General features: G+C 33.9%; 1 protein-coding gene across 2 annotated transcripts in view; it reads left to right on the top strand.

The window, feature by feature from the left end:
• The window catches only part of LOC149565663 (long chain acyl-CoA synthetase 6, peroxisomal-like), a 227,053-nt gene that overhangs the window by 184,496 nt on the left and 15,949 nt on the right, over positions 1 to 26,608 (top strand). The gene's annotated exons all lie outside the window — the stretch shown is intronic.

Here is a 26,608-nt window from a genome sequence, read left to right as displayed (position 1 = left end):
ACAATAGCATATCGCACAATCTGGAGTTGTCTTTTTTCCCCTAATAGTTTTGCGTCCAATATGAATATCTCGTCTTTTTATTTACAATGAGCTCCAACAACCCATCAATACTCCAATCTCCGTCGCTATTCCTCTAGTTTGGGCTTAGCCAATGGCATGCTTAAGTTAATAAGTTTGTTTCATGGACTATAGTTTCAGCACAAATACATTCTTGCTTCAAAGTTTGTACAAAATCAAAATAATGTATTTTGTGATTCTTCAAAATGAAATGATATAAGCCGCAAATCAATTCCCAAAGGTTGATTTCTCAACTTACGACAAGGCATCCAAGTGATAAATCAGGCCCACAATAATTTCTCCGCTTATTATATGAACATTACAAAATTTAACTCTTTGTGCATAGGTGTTATAAATATACCGAGTTGAAATATTTAATCCCCGATTTAATTTTTATTGAAGCTCTGATAACCCTATCTCTAATGCCATATCAAATTTTCCTAGCTTAAGGGAATGGCTCAGCCAGGCTACTTAGTAGTAGGGTGGGAAACAAAAACTGGCCCCGATAACAAAATTTCTTGAAATTTTGGTATCAGAGACTTAGAACAAAATATGACTTGTTACTCTACTGATAACAATTAAATAGTCCACACAAATATTTAGACTTTTTCAAACAAAGCTCCGCTTGCGAAAGTATATTTTTAAATTATCCCTCGTGCCTTATAAAATCAAGAGCTGTTTTATTTCAGCTTGTTGCACATTTGGGTATAATGTAAACTTTGGCCTATCCAGATACAAGGATGTCCAAAACTTCTTTATTTTCTAATAAAAACTTCAGAACTATCAATATACTAAATTTTTATTGAAATATATCCCTGATTTAAAATTTCAAAGGCTGACAACTCTAATAAAAACTTTCGGAGGCTTTTCTGAATAAGCTTCACCAGCTAGCAGGATTTTTATCTCTGATACCACTGAAATATCCCAAATGGACATTGACCCAATTTTATCTTAAGATAATTCTTAGAACATAAATATATGAAGATACATTATAAACCAACAATATAAACTAGTAGATTCTCATACAATATCTTAAAATATGTTATTGCATTATACATCAGCAATACAGTAACTAGCATTCAAAAATCCAATCTTTAACACAGTTTTACAGTCATATTGGAATACTAAGAAAATAACCTGTAAGCAAATGTGAGACACCTAATGTGATGTCTCCATGAACAATGGGTTTGCGTCCACTGGCTACTGGCACGAGGGTTTACGTCTTCAAGATGGATGAAAGTTGAAGCTTTCCAAATAACTCTCTCAAGAGAGAAACTGAAATCTGAATCATAAACCAAGCATCTAGAAATGAGCTTTTCCTCTGCCTTTTAAAGACAACCTATGACTCTTCAGCTTATGTATTCTTGTCCCTGTCCCTCATGCCACTCATCTCCTATTCACTCTTCTTTAATTAAAATTGACTAAATAATCCTGTATTAAGTCCTCAAAGGTCATATATTGGATTGGCCTATCAGTTTTAAAGTCCCAGAAAAATGGGACATTACACATCACATTTTACATACCGCTTTTACCAGTATGACAAGAGGACCCCAATCCACCTTGTGAGCACTTAGTCCCATCTCCCTCTCTATCTCCAGCCACTGCCCGCATAAAAAATGTCCTTAAGATCAAGTCTAGATTGATAGATATGCTCCCCCACCTTTCTAATTTCAATCTCTTCTCCATAGAACTGCCAAACATAGAATATGCAACCTTGGGCCAAAGAGTTGGAAGGTTGATGCTTACCAACTATTCTAATCATTGCCTCCTCATTGAAAAAACCATTTCCTTTTCTACTGACTTCACCTCTAATGTCCACAATGGCACAGATGTAATGTTCTGAAGCTCTTCGTAACTGGAGTTGTTGTGTACTTTAAATTTCATACAGATTTGTTGTACAGTGGCAGAATATAACAGGTGAATTTTGTTGGTGACTGTGATGCATAATTCTAGTAAAGAAACCCTTGGTAACTTCATATGGAAACTGGTGCTTGTACAATGATGTGAGTGAGATCATAAGGTGTAGCATACATTGTACGGTGGTGTCTAGGCAAGTATGTCATCCGATGGTGTCTAGAAAAGTGTATCATATAGTGGTGTCTGGGCAAGTGTGATGTATAGTGGGTGATGGAGGAATGACTGTACGGTAATGTGAGATGATGGTGTACGGTAGAGGTTGGGTGTTGGTGTATAGGAAGATTATGTGTGCTCGAGGGCTATATGGCTATTGGCTCATATGGATGGAGATAGACTTGCACCAATGAATAATGGAGGGTGTGACTTCCATGATGTCGAATCAAGTGCAAGTTAAATCAATAATATAAGACGCTCGCCAATAAGCTCAGTTACCGGGTTCTACTATTTAGGCCTAGGTCCTAGTACTAGTACATTTTTGGTACTGGTTCTTCTAGGGTACTACACAGCTTCTTTGTGGGTCCTTTTATGAAGGACCTATAGTGTACCGGGGCACCTAGGAAGTACCCCAAGGCGGTAGGTCAATTTATGTATGTATTTCTAATTTGTTCATCAGCATGTTCTTTCTATCAGCTTTAGATATTGTCTTGCAACAGCTTGGTAATATTATTCAAGCCAAATTTGTTCTATGTAATGCCCATAGTTTATGACAGTAGTGAACATCAATCTACTACGATTCATTTGAAGGTCAAGGATTGATTTTTTTTCATTTGGAGATCTAAGGATATAACTGTTGATAGATTTGCAAAATCCAGCCAATAGTTATGTTTGTTGATCATGTTCATATTGATGTCAATTTCCAATGCCTGTAATCTGAAACTGTATTAGTATTACAATTAATTTATTTATAACTTTACTGTCCATTATGAATTTATGAGTATTACTCTTCTTCTATATTTGTAGCTTCAATGTTTTAACTTACATCCATGCATACATATACAGATGAACCCAAACCCACAAGGGAGGAAAAATTGTCGTACCCACATACACAAATCTCGTATACGTACTTCAACCGAAACTCAAATCGGAAACTTAGCCAATAAGTATAACAAATATAAGCCAACACAAATATGTGAAATTAAATCAAGAAATATATATGTGTGTGTAGATAAGAATGGTGCTCTAGATATGCCAAATTCGAAGCAAAGTAGTCCAGGGTACGGAATAGGGTGAGGGTCGAATCCCACCAAAATTGGAATAGCCAAGTAGGGAAGATCTTGATGAGAATATTGTCACTGATGTCAAAGGTGTTAAAGTAACTGAGATTGTTTCTACAAATGTACTCGCATTGCCATTGTAATTGATGATTTTCAAATGCAGATTTGGATCTCATATATGTATAACATGAGAGGAGACATGTCTCTTCAAGAGACATGAAGAGACATGTCTCTATAGTTAATCACCATTTTAGTTTATAAGTAACTATATGCATAACTCATCTTATATATAATATTAATATATTAACCATATATGTAATATAATATAATATTATTATATAATAATATATAATGCATAATAAATGTAACACATATTATATTACATATATCATATATATATTATATATATAAGATATAAAATGCATAATATATAATATATATTATATTACATATATAATATATATTATATATAAGAATCACCAATAACAATTTATCTAATAAACACAAATTAGTATATCAAATAAACAATGTTTTACTTCTACTAATGCTAAAACATTAACACTCCCTCTTTAGCAAGGGAGAAGTAAAACATCATTAGGTTAGAATCAGAATTATTATGTAATCAACATAATGCATATTAAAATCTCTTAGCAACGTAAAGTATTTCCTATGACCTCTACTTGCACTTAAGCAATGTTTAGAGATATCCATAGTGATTAAAATTTTCATGATCTCTACTTGCACTTAAGAAATGTCTAGAGATGTTCATGACACATTCACGATCTCTACTTGCACTTAAGCAATGTTTAGAGATGCCCATAACACATTCATGATCTCTACTTGCACTTAAGCAATGTTTAGAGATGTTCATGACACACATATGATCTCTACTTGCACTTAAGCAACGTCTAGAGATGCCCATGACACATTCATGATCTCTACTTGCACTTAAGCAATGTCTAGAGATGTTCATGATACACATATGATCTCTACTTGCACTTAAACAACGTCTAGAGATGCCCATAACACATTCATGATCTCTACTTGCACTTAAGCAATGTCTAGAGATGTTCATGATAACAGGCCTATCATTTGTAAGATCGTCACCTTATAATGATTACCTTCTATTTATATATGTCAATAAAAGATCGTCACCTTTCATTACATATCTGAAATAATAATTATATAACAGATATAGATTGAAATCAACCTATCAATTTTTTAGCTTTGAAATATTTCAATTTAACATTTCCCTGTAGAACTTCTCCTCATAGAGAAGATATCATCCATAAGGGATTGCATCTCAAGATTTCTCCCTCTGAATATTGATCTTGGGATGTCAGGTCCTCTTGTTACTACCTCAAAAACTCTCTTTTCCCAAGGATGCTTGTCAAACTCATCACTCCCTCATGATATACATAGGAGTAGTCACATCAACATCATGCAGTCACCCACATGGATTTCTAGACTCCCTCTAAGTATCAATCTTCTAAGCTCCAACATTGCCTTAGGAGAAGTGTTATACTCCCTCTTAATGTAGAAGAATCTCATAATCTCAATCATCAAAGATACTTGCATCAAGATCCATCTTGATCATCAGGGTCTTTGGAACTACTATCATTAGATTTAGTCTGCACAATATTTGGTAGCATATTTGAAGTACCAACCTTCTTTTCCTATAAGAATATCCTCAAACATAAAGGAAAAGATCAAAGCAAATAACTCTTAATGAATGAATAGATAAATGTAAAAGATACAAGTGCTTATCTGCCCATGAGGGTCATGGAATATCTCCTTTTCTAAGGATGGTTCAAGTGGGAATGAAACATTTCCTATTATTCCCCCCCTCAATGTAAAATTCTTACTTTTATATCATTGAACACTTTTACATCACATCAAATTTGACGACTTCTTTCTAAATTCCAACTTGTACTTCCATATCATCTACACAAGGGGTAGGTCCATTAAGATCACATAGTTGAATGAATTATAGTTCTCTTTACTATTACAATTCATTGATCATTGAAGATTCTATCACAACACGATTTACTCCATCTGAATCAATATGATCTAGATCACCGAGGATTGATTGGATCATATCCTCTATCTACTCCCTCTCTTTCAAGGTTGCCTCTAATGAAATGTTAGGCTCCCTCGAAATCTAAATCTCCATCTTCCTGCAGTAACATTCTCAGAGGAAAAGATCAAGGCACATAGCTCATATAGAAATAAGAGATAATATTCAAGGATAATAAATAATTCTGCAAAATTATATAAGATCATCCTACTATAATATAGATAAATGTGTATACTCTAAACACAAAGTATATCTTCCATTTTCTATTTATATATACAATATGATCTATATTTTAACATGTAGAAATAACAATCAATATCTTATTACATAGTAAGATTTGTACCATTACTCATCATGTCATTATAAAAGAACTTATTATATAATTTCTTGATTTCATTATATCTCATATATTTGTTAGTATTAATTTCTTAATCAAATAACTAAATATAATTAAGGAATTCTTATTCAAATAATGAGAAACCCATATCTAGTAATCTATTCTTTATCAATACTAGATAAATTTAACAATAGATTTCATATTCACATAAGAGTCTAGTAATAAAAGATGCTTAAATACTTACCTCCATCTCCATTAGTAATTGTGGGGTTTGGTATATTTGTTTCACTTCTTTACTAAGATATCTATATCACACCAATAGGGATGTCATTGGTGTGGAAATAGAATCCTCTAGAATGTATGTTTGAACGATACTCTAGATTATTTTTCTCAAGCTACTTCTTCAACCAATATTTTGTGATGTGTAATACCCATTAATAGTAGACAACCTCCTCTATATGAGATCAGCGATACATTTATAGTCAATTCGCCGTGTTTGAATCCATGCATATTGTAAGGCATATGTTGTACTCCCAATCGATACTCCAAGTGACAAAGAGTCCATCGTGAGGCACATCCCATATTATTCACAACCACCAATTCTTAAATGAGTACTTTCTCAATATTTCTGATTAGCAAGACCATGTCAAAGGATTCCATGGTGAGCATCAGGTGTTTGAATCTCTGTTACCCAATCTCATACATAAGTGTAAAGAGTCTTCACTCTACTTCATAACTTTTGTCGTGACTTTCCACGGTGTCTTTCTCAAGCCTTCCTTACACTCCACGATAGCAGTTATATGGAACTCTACCCTTTGTTTCATGCTTAAATGGTTCTTATTCTTTTATGTTTGCAGCCTTTATATCTAACTTCTATGCATATGTCATAAAAGATTCTCATAGTGACCCAATACTCTCGATAGTGTTTTGTTTCTCATTGCCGTCTAGAAGTCATTGTTGCCTCCGTCCTTGCTTATCGAGCCTTCACCAATATTGTGCATTTTACCATCGATGTTGGAAATGGCTTTTATGGTCTTTGACTTCTATCGGGTTCTTGTTTGTTAAAAGTTCAGATTTTTCTAAGCATAATTTTGTCTAAGGGAACTGAAGCCACAACCTTACTCTGTCTAACGTTACTGTTTCTTGTGATTCCTTAGACTTCTCATCAAGTTCTCAAATCTTCTTTTAAATACATTTGGATCTCCTTCCTATCAACATATATTTAATTTTCTCTTGACTGTTCAATACTCCTTGCCATCAAAATGACTTTCTTCATCCCTCCATGTACTACTAGAATGATTGCATCATGGAATCCATGCAGGCACAACTTGTATTTTTTAATTTTATTTTAATTGATGGACATTCCATTTGCGAATCAACATTAAATTTTTCTGCCAATGGATTTAATTTATAACCTATTATTTTTCTAATATTCTTCGCCACATCTATTTTTGAGTTGATGAGTTAGTCCGATGAAGGGTCTGTAACAGTATTATGGACCATATATTTTATATTATTTTTCTCCTTGGTTGATGCCTTGCAGGTGTGGATAAATGAAGTCTATATCCATCTGCATAAAAAATGTTTCTCCAATTAGATCAACTAGGCACTTCTCAATGTTTGTGCTTGATCCAGCATGTAAGGAAAAACCAAGGCGACTAGCGGGCTCACTTAATATATTATTTATCTCACGTGTCATTAACACTTTCCATCCATCCATGTAAGCATCGACTTGTGTAGTTTTTATTTGCAGATTTGTCAAAGAATGCAGAGATACCAAAACTTCTAATTATTTTCGATTTTAATATAATCTGCAACATAATTTATGTGCTCAGTCTTCCTTGTTGAACTTGATTGATTTTAATTAATAAATCTCCATGTTGATCAAATCCCAAGTGCCCATTAAAAGATAGTATAAATGGCTTTCTAATGTCTCCTGTAATAATCTTTGCCAATTTAACAGAAGCAGAAGGCAGGCAGTGTTTTAATTAACACGTCCTAATCCTCTCCTGTCAATGTGAATCTAAAGCAGACAACCATTTACGAGTAGCATCTCGCTACATAGCATTAGCAATACAAAACATTCAAGGGGCACCCAAATCTCATCAGTATGTTTTAATGCCACAAATCTCATAGCAAAGCCCTGAGCACGATATTTTTGCAACAGATATTGCAAACAAGGTTGAACAATGGTAGTGATCTATTTATGTTCCACAATAGGGGGTTTTCTCCGAACTATCTAAAAGTTCATTAAATTCTTTTATTTGTAACTGCTGGGTAAAGATTCAACACGTTAAATATAATGACGACCACCAACTCATGATACAATGCTGTTATATAATATGGATTTTGACTGGGTCTTTTTATTTTATTCTCTTCTCTTCGTACTTCCCTGCTTGAGTTGGTTTGAAGATATTACAAGTGGATGATCTCCCTATTGGCTTTGTTGCTCTTTCCTTTTATAATCATTTGTTTATATCTTCATTGTATATAATTCTGTGGTGTTTTTATATCTTGGGGATATGTCCTTTAATAGTTTAACGTAACACTTGAGGCAATCTATAGTCAAATGAAATGTCCTTTTGTGACATCTTCCACATACAATCCACATCTTTGTATGAGTTTTTAGATGCTTGGAGGATATGCCAAAAAATTCAGTTGAAATATTAATTTGGTTAGTATAATTCAAGGAGAAGACAAATTTTCAACATTTGCAGTTGGCTCTGATACCATGTTAAAGTAACTGAGATCGTTTTTGCAAATGTACTCGATTTGCCATTGTAATTGATGATTTCCAAATGCAAATTTCGATCTCATATATGTATAATATGAGAGGAGGAGATATGTCTCTTCAAGAGACATGTCTCTATAGTTAATCACCATTTTAGTTTATGAGTAACTATATGCATAACTCATCTTATATATAATATTAATATATTAACCATATATGTAATATAATATAATATTATTATATAATAATATATAATGCATAATATATATAATACATATTATATTACATATATCATATATATATTATATATATAAGATATATAATGCATAATATATAATATATATTATATTACATATATAATATATATTATATATAAGAATCACCAATAACAATTTATCTGATAAACACAAATTAGTATATCAAATAAACAATGTTTTACTTCTACTGATGCTAAAACATTAACAAAAGGATATCATAAGTATGAGAAAAGATAAAGCATCATCAATGTCAAAGAGCTTCACCCTTGTATAGACCAACATACCAAACTTATGAAGGTATTTCTCAGACTTCCGGATAATATAATTTGTTAAGGAACAATCATGTCATGGAGACTCAAAGTATTGTTGTTCCCTATCAGCATCAAGTCTTCATTAGTGATATATATAGACAAATCTACATTTGATATTATAAAAGAACAACGATGGAAATCTGAATGTTATGCTAGACATTTCAAACCCTAGGGTGATCATCCAGTGATATAAAATAATACGTGTCATCTCTTCCTCTTCTAAAACTATATCAACATCATTTTATATATGAAAGATATTTGCACTAGGAAAACCGGTAATGAGGTTGACAAGATACACAAATTAATTTGTGTTTGATAAGTATATTTTAATCAATGGGATTGCTGAGTCTATTGTCAAATATTTAAGTTTTTGGATGGAACAAGAAAAGTTCATAGATGGAAGATTCAAATAAACAAAACAGAAATTTATAAGTTAATAGTATCCATTGAATGAGGAAAGAAATGATTGGTATAAAAAGGAACAATGACAAATAGAAATAAGAAGATTATAAAAAGATATAAATATATGCATATAATGAAAGATGACATGGTCAAATAGAATGTTAATATATATTCCCACAACGTTGGAGATTTACAAGGAAGATTCCATATCAGATGGTTAAAGGGAGACTGATATATGCATTCACTCCAGATCACAGAATGCAGTATTCTGATGGTATGTATTTTCAGAGCAACGACATCATGTATTTTCTGAAGATAATATAAAACGCATTTGTGATAAAGTGTACAGAGTACTTGACGAGAGACAAGGTGTGAGAAAATTAAGAAGAGAAGCAACGAACAATGAAAGGTTGAAGTTGACATACAAAATGCACCGACGGTGGTCCCTTCAGCGATAATGATGAGAAGGCAAAAATCACTGTATGCAGCAATGAATATGCACTTACAGAATCAATGGGTCAATGAACAACGCCAGAGAAAAGGAGTTTTGGATATTCATGAAACAATATAGTGACTTAGTGTTGAATGATGAGATAGCAAGATAAATGATGAGGAGATAACAAGAACAAAGCCTATAATAGGCTCAATATTGGATGGAAAGAAGAAATAGAAAAAACTACAGTGAAACACCAAATATGAACAACACCTTACAGGTTACATGTGTTCATTCATGGCAAGCACATAGGGATGCTGCCTTACCAAACACATGTTTCTTCAAACTGTAGCCCATTCCTGCAAATGGCCATGAAGAAAGTAATGTACATTCCTCCTACCCGCTCTCCACCACACTCAGGCCACTTCACATGGTGATTATGTGAGCAAGAGGCATTACTGCCCAATTTAATTTCCAGAGATTCTAGTGTGAGTCTGGCTTCCTACAACGATAACTTCTACAAAAAGAAAACAACGCTACTACTACTACTATTTTATTCAGAAAACAACAGATATGATATGCATCCCTAATCAATTTGCAGTGTGAATAAAATAAAACCAAAACCCAAGTAGCAAGAAAGCGCTACAATATTATTTATTTCATCTGTTCATCTTAGTCCTTCTTCACACAGAAAAGAAAAATCTCAAATCATATTCTCCCAAAAGATTTCAGAGAGAATTTATAAACAAAGCCAAACAGTTAAGAATTGGTTTTGGCAACCACCAGACCCGTAAAGGTTTTGTTTAAACCTTTACTAAAGTTATAAAAAAATATTAAATTAAGCCCTAAAATTAAACACCACCCCAAATGCAATGCAAACCCTAAAATTTAATAATAACAAAAAACAGTTAAACACCATCACAATTGCAAACCAAAAATTTATTCATGTGCCCAACACTTGCTCCTGCAGCATACTCCCGAGGGTGAATTTTGTCTCAAGTCCTCTTGGAGACCAACTGTTGTATATCCCCACCTTGCCTTAAAATTTTTGTTTTCTGCAACCAAGTAGCTTCAGAATCTGGAAGGCCCTTCCACTTAACCAAATACTCCATGTGTACTTTGTGTCTTGTCCTTATTGCTTCCCTACTGTTGATGATACTTTCCATCTAGGGTGTCTCTTTAGAAGGCAATTCTTGAATCTAGTCATTTGATTCATCTGTTGTTGCTTCTGTACCAACTTCTTTGTTTGAACCTTTATACAATGTGAGATCCGAGACATTAAATATAGGTCAAATAGCTACATCTGGAGGCAATGCCACTTTGTAAGCATTTTCTCCATACTTTTCTAAAATTTCACATAGTCCAATCTTCTTCATCATCAACTTTGTATGGCTGCCCCGAGGTAATCGATCTTTGTTCAAGTGAACCATAACCATGTTTCCAACTTGGAACTGTACATTTCTTCTTTTCAAATCTGCTTTAGCCTTCACCTTTAGGTTATTCTGTTGTAGAGTTTTCCTCACATGCTCATGCACTTCCACCATTGCTTCAGCAAAGTCTTCTGCATGTCCACTCCTTTTCTCCAAATCATCCATATTTCTGAGTTCCAAAACTCCCCTTGGATGTCTCCCATAAACAACTTCAAAAGGACTCATGCCTGTGCTACGATTCACTGAGTCATTATATGAAAACTCTGCTTGAGGTATGATAGCATCCCAACTACCTCCATGTTCTCATGTCAAGCACCTCAAAAGGTTTCCCAATGATCTATTAACCACTTCAGTTTGCCCATCTGTTTGAGGATGATAGGCTGAACTAAAAGATAAATTTGTGCCCAACTTCTTCCATAGGGTTCTCCAAAAGTGACCCACAAACTTGCTATCCCTGTCAGATACAATGCTCAATGGCAAACCATGAATACGAACTATTTCCTTAAAAAATAGTCCTACAATATAACTAGCATCATTAGTGGTTCTCCATGGAATAAAGTGAGCCATTTTATTGAATCTATCAACAACCACAAATATACTATCATAACCTGTCTTTGTCCTTGGTAATCCCATTACAAAATCCATACTCAAACACTCGCAAAGTCTATTCGGTATGGGTAAAGGCTGATAAAATCCAGCATTTGTTGATACTCCCTTTGCCCTTTGACATACCAGACAACCTTCCACAAACTTCCTAATGTCTGTTTGCATCTTAGGCCAATAATAAAATCTTTGTACCAATTCTAATGTCTTGTTGAGTCCAAAATGACCACTAAGACCTCCACAATGTTTTTCTTTAATAACATTTTCTTGCATAGAGCATTTGAGAATACATAGTTGGCTGCCCTTAAACAACAATCCATCTTGCAAAATAAATTCAAAAAAATTAGAATGAAAACTATCTTCCAATTTAGTGCAAACCTCATATGCTTCGCTGAAATCTCTATCTTCCACATACATTCCCTTCAATGCATCTACACCCATGCTTTGGATTTGTACTTCTTGCACTATTAACATTCTTCTACTAAGTGCATCAGCCACCTTATTGGCTTGTCCTTTCTTATGTTTGATTGTGAAAGTATAAGTCTGCAAACTCTCAACCCATTTCATGTGCCTATGGTTGAGTTTTTCCTGTCCATTCAAGAAACTAAGAGCATGGTTGTCAGCATACACAATAAACTCTTTAGGCAGAAAATAGTGCCTCCATTTTTTCAATGCCTGGACCATGGCATACAATTCCAAATCATAAGAAGAATATTTCTTCTTGGCCTCATTCAGCTTCTCACTGAAAAATGCAATGGGTCTACCTTCTTGACTAAGAATAGCCCCTATTGCAAAGCCACTAGCATCACATTGTACTATAAAAACTTTATTAAAATCTGGTAAAACAAGAACAGGATATTTGGCTACCTTTTGTTTGAGTTCCTCAAAACTCTTATTTGCTGCATTATTCCATTCAAATTTTGTGTTACCTCCTCCTTTGATGGTGTCTAAAATTTGTGCACAAATGTTACTAAAGTTCCTTATGAACTTCCTGTAGAATGTGGCCAAACCATGAAAACTTCGAACCTCTCCAACCGCCCTTGGTGTTGACCAATTAATGATGGCCTCCACTTTAGATGGATCCATTTTCAATTCTCCCTTGGATATCACAAATCCAAGATACACCAGCTCTTGTTTCAAAAAGTCACACTTCTCCAAGTTTATCTTCAACTTTTGCTCCTGTAGCCTTTGAAAAACCATCTTCAAATGCTGCAAATGCTCTTCCTTATTCCTGCTATACACCAAAATGTCATCAAGGTAGACAACAAAAAACTTCCCAATGAAGTCATGCAAAACTTCATTCATTAGTCGCATAAATGTACTAGGAGCATTAGATAAACCAAATGGCATAACTAGCCATTCATACAACCCTTCATTAGTTTTAAAGGCTGTCTTCCATTCATCCCCTTCTCGTATCCTTATTTGATGATACCCACTTTTGAGATCTATTTTAGAAAAATATGGAGCTCCCCCCAAACAATCCAACAAATCTTCTATTCTAGGAATAGAAAATCTATATCTTATAGTTATCCTATTAATAGCCCTAGAATCAGTACACAACTGCCACTTACCATCCTTCTTTGGAGCAAGAATTGAGGGTACGGCACATGGGCTAAGACTTTTCCTTATCAACCCCTTGTCAAGCAACTCCTGTACTTGCCTGGCAATCTCTTCATTTTGTTGTGGTGTCATCTTATATGCTGCCTTGTTGGGTAGCACTGCTCCAGGAATAAGATCAATCTAGTGACTTATGTCTCTTATTGGTGGCAGAGACTCAGGGATTACCTCAGCAATGATTTCCTTGTATTGGTTCAACAACTCTTCAACTTCTTTTGGGCCTGCTGTCCTACGCTCCTTCTTCCTATCTTCCTTAGGCTTCAGCACCAATGCAAAGCCTATTCCATTTTCTTCAAGAGTATTAATGAACTCTTTCTCACCCACCATTAACACACTTGGTCCAACTTGACCGACCCCTTTCTCTTCTCCTTCAGAATTCAATCTGTATGTTACTCCATCCTTTTGGAAGCTATAAGAATTCTTCTCACCATCATGGCGTGCCTTCCTGTCGAATTGCCAAGGTCTTCCCAGCAAGAGGTGGCAAGCATCCATGGGCAAGACATCACACAATATTTTATCTTTATATTCCCCTATACTGAACTCTACCCAAGCTTGCTCATTCACAACTTCCTATTGCCCTTTGTTTAACCAACTAACCTTGTATGGATAAGAATGTGGAAGTCTCTCTAACTTCAATTTGTTTATAGCTTCAAGTGAGATGATGTTATCTGTGGAACCTGAATCAATTATTACTCTGCACAGCTTACCTTTCACCTTGCATTGAACTCGAAAAAGAGCCCTCCTTTGAGTAGTATCTTCTTTTAGCGGTTCCTTAAGAAGTGTCCTCAACATGAGACTTTCTCCCTGAGCCTCTGTCATCAATTGAACTTCTGGTGAGTTCATACTCACATTATCTTCCTGCACATAAGTGACTCTCCTTTCACCATTTTGAGAAGCAGATGCCCTTTGTGGACACTTATATTTTGGGTGCCCTATCTGACCACAACTATAGCACTTCATTCCTGAGAACCTGGATCCTCTACCTGATCCATTTGACCTTCCTCCATTAGATCCCCTTCTACCATAACCTCCTCTGCTACTTGAGTCACCCACTTGCTCCTTAGGGTTAGACTCACCTCGAGACCTCTGGCCTTGTCCTCTATTGTTGAAGTTTCCCCTACCTTGGTTGTTCCTTCCACTTCTCCCTCCTTGTTGCTGATCACTCTTCCTCTTCAACTTCTCTTCAACTTTAAGAGCAAGTTGAAAACACTTCCCCAATGTATCTGGGGCCAAGAGGCTGATCTCCTCTTGTATGTTCATTCTCAGACCATTTAAATATCTAGCCACTCTTTCTGGTTCCTCCTCTTGTTTCTTTGCCCTAAGAGTTAACCTATGGAACTCCTCTGTATAGGTATTCACGTCCATCTCTCGCTGCCTCAAGCTTTGCAACTTCTTAAACAATTACACCTCATAATCTGCAGGCAAAAATTGTGCCTTGATTTTTCCCTTCATCACTTCCCATGAAGAGATCATATTTTTGTTATTTTGTATCCTTTCTCCTTGAATATAATTCCACCATGAGAGAGCAGATCCTTTCAACTTTCCTTTTGCAATCCTTACCCTATCATTCTTTGGAACTTCATTCAACTCGAAGTAATTTGTGATTGCTTCAATCCATTCAATCACTTCCTCACTATTGAGACTACCTCCATATGTAGGTAGCTTATCAGTAATATCTCCTTTTATTGACTTTAAGGCATCAACGAATGCCTTTTGATCTGCACCTAATTCTGTTGGTGGATCTTGGTGTTGTTCCTCTTCTTCATCTCCACTGGTACCTTCTTCCACCTCATTCTCCTTATCCTTGTTACTAGACTCCTTGAACTCCTTCAACTTCTCTTCCAAAAGTTCCTCCATCATCTTTTTGATGGCATCTGGAGTCATACTTTTCGGAGGCATGGTGTGAGCCTTAGCTTTAGCCTGTGATTCTTCTACAGACATACACTTCCTAACAAGATCTTGTCTCTCTCTGATACCAATATGATGAGGAGATAACAAGAACAAAGCCTATAATAGGCTCAATATTGGATGGAAAGAAGAAATAGAAAAAACTACAATGAAACACCAAATATGAACAACACCTTACAGGTTACATGTGTACATTCATGGCAAGCACATAGGGATGCTGCCTTACCAAACACATGTTTCTTCAAACTATAGCCCATTCTTGCAAATGGCTATGATAAAAGTAATGTACATTCCTCCTACCCGCTCTCCACCACACTCAGGCCACTTCACATGGTGATTATGCGAGCAAGAGGCATTACTGCCCAATTTAATTTTCAGAGATTCTAGTGCGAGTCTGGCTTCCTGCAACGATAACTTCTACAAAAAGAAAACAACACTACTACTACTATTTTATTCAGAAAACAACAGATATGATATGCATCCCTAATCAATTTGCAGTGTGAATAAAATAAAACCAAAACCCAAGTAGCAAGAAAGCACTACAATATTATTTATTTCATCCGTTCATCTCAGTCCTTCACACAGAAAAAAAAAATCTCAAATCATATTCTCCCAAAAGATTTCAGAGATAATTTATAAACAAAGTCAAACAGTTAAGAATTGGTTATGGCAACCACCAGACCCGTAAAGTTTTTGTTTAAACCTTTACTAAAGTTATAACAAAATATTAAATTAAGCCCTAAAATTAAACACCACCCCAAATGCAATGCAAACCCTAAAATTTAATAATAACAAAAAACATTTAAACACCATCACAATTGCAAACCAAAAATTTATTCATGTGCCCAGCACTTGCTCCTGTAGCAATAAAGCCATAAGCGTTCACAGGAGTAGGAAATACGATCTGCCCAAGTGTTAAGAAGAGCTGAATATGATGCCGAATATATCACTAATCGAGTGCAAAAATAATCTCATGGAGATGCCATCAGTTTTGGAAAATAAGAAAATGTTGCAACTGACTCCATATCCGATAAGAGTATCATACAATAACTTGGAATAAAGCTATGATGAACGGCAGCAAGAGAAAAAAATTATTAAAATTTATGGAACATGAAGGGATGCCTTCATATCAACGATGATTTGAAATAAAGAGTGGCTACCATTAATCAAGGTGCAAGTAAAACTAATGTGAGATTATATTAATAATAAGGGCTCTGCAAGAGCTAGAGTCCCTGCCTTTTGGTGAAAAAATAGATGATTGTTTTAGTGATTGATTTGTCAAATTTTGTATTAATTATTTATATATTTTAAAATATTAATCCATAAGTATGTAATTAACACATAATGTATACATATATAGTGTGGATAAGATCCAATGCATTTCTTGCAAACAATTTTATAGCAACAATATTAATACTAGTTATTGTAAATAAATTTATTTTAAGATAGACAATAATAAAATAATTGTATATACTTATTTCAATATTTATTCGTAGTTGAAATTGTTGAGAAAATTAATGTTGAATAGAAAAGGCAAGTTGTGCACAAAAAAACAATAATCATATTTGTCTATTAAATAAAATACATATTTCATTGCAAAATAGAATCCAATAAATAAACAACATTTGTAATAATGTTTGAACTTGGAAGAAATCTGAATTTTTTATTTGAAATAAAATCAATAATATTGAAAGGAATATGCAATATAGGCCATAATATATTAATGACAGTAGCAACAATATTCTCCATTTGTCAAGAGGGAAAATAATAAAGAAATGCATTGAAACACCTCCATATGTTTCCTAAAATGAAGAGAAAAACTACTTTAGTTGTGTATTGGTAAATCCCAAAACAATTAGACAAAAAATAGTTAAGACCATTATTGTTGCTTGTGCTCGGATAAAAAAATAAAATGAGGGACTTTGTTAGAATAGTTCTAAAGGCATTGTTAACATCTAAACATGAGGCTACAAACCTTTAAAAAATTAATATCTACCTAAAAATCATTGTGGAAAGAATAGAAAAAGGAGAAACACCATGAACAATTATTTAAACATAAATGAACAAATTTTTGAACTAAACATAGAAAAGAAATATTCTAGTTGGATGGGCAATATGATTATTGCGAACTAAATAATGCTAAAAAAAAATCATTTCAAAAATTATTATGGGCAGTGTTGTATATGTTGAGGAAGATTGATGATAATATTGAAATAAATTGTAATATTGTGTGTGACAAACTAAGTTCTTTGAATCATAATCTAATATAAATAATAGAGTTGAAGATTTATTTATCCAAGTATTCTAAATGTTCCAGAAAATCATTGCATAGTACATTGCATATACCTGTATTCTAGCTATTGTAAAGGCCAATTGTTTCCAAATTGTGAGGCAAGATTTAGCCAAAGTGTGACAGATAGACAAGGAGGAATATCAAATATAGTTACAAGAGCAGGAGACAATCCTAACAATCCAAAAGCCCCCCCACCATTAATAACAGAGGCATCAGAGTGATCTGATCTGGCAACACTATTGGCATGGCTAGAATCCACAATATTATAGTTCTTCACAACTTGCAAATAAATATGCAAGTCTCATCATTCCTGGTCTCACAAATTCTTCTTCCCGTGCAAAAATGCCACATCATAAGAAGATGCATTTCACAGACAACAATTTGAGCCTTAAAAATATGGATTTTTTATAGACTTTTAATACTTACCTCCTTTAGTGTTTAAGTTATTTCTGAAATCCACAAGAAAATGATTGACACTATGGAGGTATTTGGTTCTATTGGGGTTACTAGAAAAGGTTTACTCAATGTCTTTCATGGAGTCTACAAAGATTTTTCTACATTATGTTAGAACACTTAGATTATATGGCTACAAAAAGCTTATTTGTTTAGAGACATGTATCTAGCTTTGTCGAAAAAAATCGGTGCCTCTAACATTTTCTATACCTTGATGGAGGGTTTTAAATGAGCTTTGTATCATAATATTGTATAAGAACTGAAAAAATCTTCATGCCTTTGAAAATATCTTCTCCATTATTTAAATGCTTCCCTCGACTGCCAATTTGGCTAGCAAGATCATCTACTTTCACATATTCCAAACTCAAATATTTTCTAAAGAACTCTCAACCTTTGCATCATTTCTTTCGATAACTTCTTCAATTTATTTCTTAATCAGAAGGCCTTCATGATTACTAGGTGGAAAGATGAACTGTTCAAACTAGACTTAAGAACAAGGGCTTTCATTTTTAATCAACTTTCCATCACTTCCATTCTCATCTTCATCTTTGCGTCCAGATTCTTGAGGCATTTTTGTCCTAGGGCATGCAACAAAAGTTGATGTAGTATGTGGAAAAACTTCCTATTCATGACCATGACTCTTACTTAACTCTTGCTTAATCCATCAAACCTTTTTTCTTACTAAACCATGTCTTGATCTTTTAGAGAAAAGATATCTGAATACATCAATTTGTCCCTCAAAATATCACATGTAACAATCAGTCTAAAAATTTGAAGGCAAAAAAAAGATTACTCAGATAGCAGAAAGAAATTATGAAATTTATTACCAGATGGGCCAAACACTAGAATATTCACTATGAAAACAAAGCCCTATCTTAAAAAAATATTTCCTTTAAAAATAGATGTCAAAGAATATGTACCTGGCTAAGGAGGAGAATGGATACGTGGCCAAGGAGGAGCTTCACATTAAATGGTAGCACAAACTAAAAGTTAGTAACTACAAATATAAAAAATGCCCAGAACATAGAAAATTACGGAAAGAAGAAGAATAAAGATGTTTGGAGTCTTCCATACAATGACAAAAACTATGTGCTATTAATTTCATAATGAGAGTAGACATCCTCTGCTAAAGTATAATGTTGAACACCATTTTTATCCAAGGAGTACATAACATACCACTTTGACTTGGGGCTTTCATTACTTGAAAAATATGAACCCTGTATAACTCTATTTTGATGTGTTCTTGAGAATGGAATCCCTGCACCAAATACAAACCCTTTATAAAAATATACAAGGCTGTTGCAATACAATACAAATCCAATATTGACGTCATATGAACAAAAAAAACCCAAATAATATAAAATACAAGAAAGCCACAAGGTAGAATGAGCCATAGAATATAATGGAGAAAGACAACTACACCAGTGGTTTTACTTATCTCCAACCCAACCCAAAAAACACCAAAGCTTTGTGAGTATTCCAGAAAGCAAGTATAAAATATAAAACAAGTGCTGTATAATGGCTTAGTACTTGCCTTAATTTTAATAGTTTTTAGTATAAATCTAATGTTAAAATAATAAATTTATCATAGTATATAAAATATTTTAATCAACACAAATCTTATATATTTAAATTCTATTCATATATATGATATATACTATTATAAATAAATTATAATATGAAAATAAAAATATTTTAATAATAATATATAATAGTGTTTCTTAAAGTATTATATAATATAAGTATAGATAATTTTTTTTTAAATATTTTAGTTGAATGAAAAAAATTAATTCTTAAAATAGAATATTGAAAGTATAAACATCTAAACTAACTTACTCACAAATAAAAATATTTAACTTCAATCATGCGCATATAAGACTCAAAACAATTCACCCAATCAAATCATTAAAAAGTATTTAATAGAAATTATGTAGTTTAAAAACTTGCATCTAATTATGCATTTTATAATTAAATTTGAAAATGATAAATTTAAACTCATAAAAACAATAAGTTTTAACCACAAGTTAGGCATGAAATGCAATGCACAATAAAATGCATATATGGTGGAAGTTTAATGAATATAATGCAACCACTAAGGCCAAATTAAATGTCGTCCTTTATTTAAGCCACTTTTCTTTCACATAGCAATAAAAGAATTTCAATGGATTTTCAAAAATGTTTAAACCACTAGCAAAAATAGTAATAACCAATAAATAAATAGCATTTAAGTGTGAAAAATATGTATTTTAATAATAATATTGATAACATTTAACATTTGGTAATATTTTGAGATTTTTGAAAAAAATAGTAATATTATAAACAGGGCAAAAACTATAGTCTCCTGCCTATAAGGTAGGGACTAATAAAAGACACAAACTTTGGGAAGTATCTTTTCTTAAGACATGTATCTCTTATTTGGATTAAAAATAAATATAAATAGTGAATCTATTATTTGAAAATAAAAAGTGAGTGATAAGAAGAATGAGGAATAAAAAGTAAAATCAAAAGAGAAAAGTGTGTGTTTTGAAGAAGAAAGAGGATAGAGCAGATTGGTGAAGTAAAAAATAGAATATATCTATATTCAGATTTATTTATGACGTATATGTACATATAAATGTATATATTATGAGGTAGAATTATAAAAGATGAAATAAATAGGGAAGATTGTTGCTTCTTTAAAAAGAATATAACGAAGAATATATTATAGATGAGTGGGGATTTAAAAATAGATAAAATATTAAATTGAAGAAAAGAGTTTCTGAAATAAATGTATCCATCATCAGTTGAGTAAAGCAATAGTGTCAAGGTGGAAAGGAAGTTTGTATGCAATGGATTGGTGCTCACGAAGACAACAGTGGGGGTTGGTGCTTCTAGTAGGTCAAAGCCTGTGAAGTGTGGAGATTGGAGCTTCCACTAAATCAGTGCTCATAAACATAGAGGTTGTAGCCTCTAGTAGGTTGATGCCTACAAACCATTTTGTAAAAGAACGGAGTTTATATAAAACAATTATTCTGCTGTGGTTTTCTCCCACATTGGGTTTCCACGTAAACCTTTGTGTCATTGTGTTCATGTGCAAAATTGTTGATTTCAGTTCTTAAAAGTTATTTGAAGTTACTTGTGTGGATAAAAGTTTTAAATTGGCAAAATTATTATTATACTGATTCACCACCCTCTCAGTATAATGATGTGCTCTTTAGATCTTCCACTTTCGAAATGGTGAACAATATAGAACTTCAATAGGAATTCACAGTACAATAAAAATAAACTAATTCACATGCCAAAATAACTCAACCTCATGGACATAAATACACCATCAAGGGAGAAACAAAGTGCTGACAGGAGTCATGGAAAACACTTATGGAAACAATTAAAATAAAATGGGTCTGAGATAAGCTAAATCAATCAGCCCATAAACAAAGGATTAATAATTTATTATGATGGGAACATTACTGTCCTTCCGTCCCAAATTTTGGTCATCTTCGAGACAACGCAATGCCGGGTGTTGGAGAATGTGTTCACCTTCCCAAGTGGCGTCGTCGAGCTGCAAGTGTTTCCATCGTACCAAGTATTCACTTGTGGTGTTGTTTTGCAGTGTCTTCTCCTGAACATCAATGATTTCATCGGGTTCCAATACCAATTTCCCTTCTTCATTGAGTGGTGAAAGGTTAGTGGTTATTGTTACATTCTCTCCCATGACTTTTTTTAGGTAGGATATATTAAAAACATTGTGGATGCGGCTTCCCTCTAGTAGTTAAAATTCATAGGCAACTTCACTGATTCCGTGAGTTACATGTTAGGGATCATAAAAATGCAACCTCAGTTTCTCTTTTCCCTTTGCCTATAATGATGATTGCCTATACAAATGGAGTTTATGATAGACCAAATCACCAACCTCCAAACTTCTCTTAGGTACTCGATGTCTGTCGGCATAGATCTTTTGTTGATTCTATGCCCTTTGCTAATTTTCGTCAAAAAATCTCAAAATGTCTTGTCCTTCCTGCAACCATTTTTTTCCCCTAAGTGCATAGGTGTCACCCAAAACCATCTCCACAAATGAAAAGGCCACATACCCATAGAGTGCTTTGAAGAGTGTCATCCTGATAGACATGTGACACATTGTATTGTAATAGTTTTCCCCGAGATGCAATCATTTGACCCATGCCTATTGTTGTGCTGAAACATAGTTCCAAAGGTCTACTATGAAGAAATCCTTTGTTACTATTTGATTAGCCATGGTGATACTTAGCTGGGGAACAAGGTGCATGCATGGTAAGAGTGTTCCTCTGGTGACCTTGACTTGGAGTCTTGCATGTGCCTCCATAGGTAGATGTCTTCATTTCATGAAAGATGAGTTTATAAAGTTTAGAGTGTGTGGACTACCATGGTTCCTCTGCATAGTACCAATGCAGCTATCTTCTCCGTACAGTTTAGGCTGACCATCTTGGAGTCTTATGAGTGACCACCCTTTGGGGGTAAATTTTCCTGATCATCCTCATCGTCAAATACAACTTCTATGTAGTGTATTTTCCCTTTTCCAAGGCATCTATTACCAGGTTCCCACTGCTCCTTATAGGTGAAACACAACTTCTTCCTTCAAAGTTCCTATTTGGTAGCTTCGTCCAACGAAGGCTTCTTTGGCAAGGGTTTTTTTATCCTCATCTCTCAAAACCAATGGAGGTTATGGGTGGGAGTAACCTCGGGAGGATGATGTCAATGATGTTTCTATACTTGCACCTTTTTGATAGCCTCTGAGAGGGTGGTAGGATTGAAACTCTTTACCCAACCCCTTAGTGGTTCTGATGAATAGTACTATTTGTCTCCTTTCAAAAATGTTTGTAACCAATACAAAGATTTTTTGCTATTCTGTGATGTACTAGTCGACCGATCTTGTTTGCCTTTACTATGGTAGTTCTTTAAAATCAAGTTTTGGATCTTTACCATCAAACTGATCTATCAGTCTTTCAATGAATTCTGCATAAGTATTTACTTGGTCATGTCCTAGTGTAATGGTGTCATGATGCCACCATTCATGTGCCACTCCCTCGAAATGGAGTGCTACATATTTAATTGCTTCCTCTTCTGGCATCAGACTGAGATAGAAGTAGGTGTTAGCCTTCATTGCCCATGCCTGGGCAGATATGGATCCAGATCCATCAAATGGAAACAAATTCACTTTACTCAATTTCCTTCTGAGATCATCGTTCAAATATCCTTAGTTTCTGCCTCTTGAATATCGCATTCTCAATTTCACATAATCTTTGTAGGATATATCCTCTTCCAAGTTTTCATTCTTCCAGTTTTCTTTCAACTATGCTTACACTTCCTCAAAGTTTGGTTTCCTTCCTCCATGTGGTATTCCCATCTGTGGAGGGAAAGTTGGCATGAAAGGTCGAGGGCGTGTTGGATGATGATTTTCCTTTCCCAAGACTGAATCGGCACTGTGAACATTTTCTTCGTCAGATATCTTGTTTTCCACCAGTTTCTGAAGAGTTTCTTCCATAAGTTGTTGGGTGTCATTGATTTGTGCTTGATTCCTTGAGAGATCTCTTAGTAGTGCTATGACTTCTATAGGAGTGGGTTCTTGATCTGTCATTCTATCAACTGAGTGGGATCTCCTTCATTTTTAGCTATAAATTTTCATTCACTGTCCACAGACTAGCATGATCACTAGCTCTAATACCACTATAATGTTTTGAAGCCATTCATAACTAGAGTTGCTGCATACTTCAAATTTCATACAGATTTGTTGTATGATGGAAAAACAAAAAAGGTGAATTCTCTTGGTGATTGTGATGCACTTTTCCAAGTAAAGAAACCCCTAGTAACTTCATATGGAGACCAATTACGCAATTCTGTACAAATAGGAAGATTTCGTAGAAACCTACCTTTGACCATATGATGGAAACTAGTGTGTGTATGGTGATGTGAATGAGACAGTACAATGTAGTGTATGTTGTATGATGGTGTCTGGGCAAGCATGTTGTACGGTGGTGTCTGGGCAAGTATATCGTATGATGGTGTCTAGGAAAATGTGATGTACGATGGGTGATGGAGGGATGACCTTACAGTAATGTGAGATGATGGCGTATGGTAGAGGTTGGGTGTTAGTGTATGACAAGGTTATGTGTGTTGGTGGGTTGTATGGTTATTGGCCTGTACGGATGGAGATAGACCTATGCCAAGGAATAATGGAGGGTGTGACTTCTACAATGTCAAATCCAGTGCAAGCTAAATCAATTATATAAGAAGACACTTGCCAATAAAAAATATAAACCAACACAAATATGTGCAATTAAATTAAGAAATATATATATTTATGCAGATAAGAATGGTGCTCCAGATGTGCTAGATTTGAAGCAAAGTAGTTCAGGGTACGGAATAGGGGTGAGGATTAAATCCCACTAAAATTGAAATAGCCAAGTACGGAAGATCGTCCACTTCCGAAATGGCGAACAATACAAAATTCCAATAGGAATTCACAAAACAATTAAAATAATCCAAATCACATGCCAAAACAACTCAACCTTACAGACATAAATTCCTCATCAAGGGAGAAACTGAGTGCCGATAGGAGGCACGACAAACACCTTCAAAAACAATTAAAATAGAATGGATCCGAGATAAGCTAAATCAATAAGCCCATAACAAAGTTTTAATAATTTATTTATTTTATGACGAGAAAATTAGAACTGAGCTGCTCATGAGACAACTGCAGTTCAACGCCAAAAATTGTGCTCGTGGCATCAAATCGGTGCTCAAAAGAAGGCTCATTTTACAGAAGGGACCCTTAGTGATGGTGAGGAGCGGTGTATTGAAGCACTCCAGATGAAAGACTTGGTTGCATTTGGGAAGCAACCACAGCTTCTTGTGATCCTCAAGGTCAATGAGGTAGACCACGCACTCGAAGTTGTTGAGACCCTTCATAGCTGGTTTTCATCAAGTTTTATCAAGGAACTCATAAGTCACACCAATGATCAATAGTAATATAATCCTCTACCATTTTGATATTCGCTAAATCAAAAAGAGATGGAATTATATAAGAGCATTATATTATGGAGCTTATCAAATTGCCCTTCAGAAGTATATAAATTTATTACTCCATATCAATCCTTTGTTCATTGACACATTCCTCGCATACAAATACCACTACTAAACCAATATTAATTTCACTAGAAAACACAATAGAGTAGTCACACATGTTAGTGTTGCAAAAAAAATCACGACCTTACATACATAATTCTGATCAACACTTTTGTTATTTGTGAAACCTCATTGCTTTGATACAATGTTCATCCAAGAATAAAAAAAAGTATTTAGATTCCTAGTGGTTCAAACCTACTCTAATACCATGTTAAATTAGAGGATTGTTGTAAATCTAATAATATTGCCTATGATTACTGTATTATTTAAATACAACAATCTCTCTTGCATTTTTATTTGGGAATGAGGCAAAGAGAGACATTCCCTTCTTGGGACATGTCTATTCATTATGGTGAGATTAATATTATAATAATTGATTATGTAACCATATATATATATATACATATATATACATATATATATATGTATATATATATATATATATGTATATATATATATATATATATATATATATGTATATATATATGTATATACATATGTATATATATATATATGTATATACATATGTATATACATATGTATATGTATATACATATGTATATACATATGTATATACATATGTATATACATATGTATATACATATATATATACATATATATATATATATACATATATACATATATATATATGTATATATATATATCTTCAATATTTTAATCTCGTAGGATTTATCTGACAGATGGTACAAAACATCAACAAAGGTTATCACTGGCTTATAGGATAAATGCAATGGTTAAGATCATTGAGAATAGTTTGACAATTTGAACATCACTTGACCATGATTGGGATGTTCTAACGAAAATGGCTATCCTATATGAAAATATATGTAGAAGTAGCATATTCATGGCCAAATTGAACTGATTTATACTTGGATTAGATTTGCAAGATATGTTTTGGCTATCAACAATAATTTAGTATAACTGAGATTATAATGGAACTACTTGACGAACCATTTTGTTCTAATCTACAATTTTATGATTGAGCTAGAAAGTCTGTCAATGATTGTAATTAAGTTTTAATGCTAACCCATGTTGTATATCCTTGTGCTGTGCTTTTAATCTTCTGGCATCTGCTATCCAAGGATTGCCTTTTTTGAATATCAAATTCCATCATACAAACTTCAGATTACTGTTGAAATTTCTTTTTCTTTTTCATATAAGATTTAGCTCTTGGAGAGACAAACTATGGCAAATATCTTAGGCATTTTTCTTATAGTAGTGATGAAAAGAAACTTGTGGCTGGGTACCATAGTTTCCATTTGTGTCCATTGCAAATTTTATTGGATAATTTGTGCGATTGAGATATTTTTAAAATTATTTGAGCATATTGTGCATTGTACTTGTCAACATTTATATCATGATATTGCTATCAGGATTTAACTATGTAGTTTTTGAGTCAAACTCATT

Source organism: Cupressus sempervirens, chromosome 3 (genome assembly GCF_028749045.1).
Source record: "Cupressus sempervirens isolate cs-2001-9-10 chromosome 3, ASM2874904v1, whole genome shotgun sequence".
Taxonomy (NCBI): Eukaryota; Viridiplantae; Streptophyta; class Pinopsida; order Cupressales; family Cupressaceae; genus Cupressus; species Cupressus sempervirens.
This window is presented reverse-complemented; position numbering and strand designations above follow the sequence as displayed.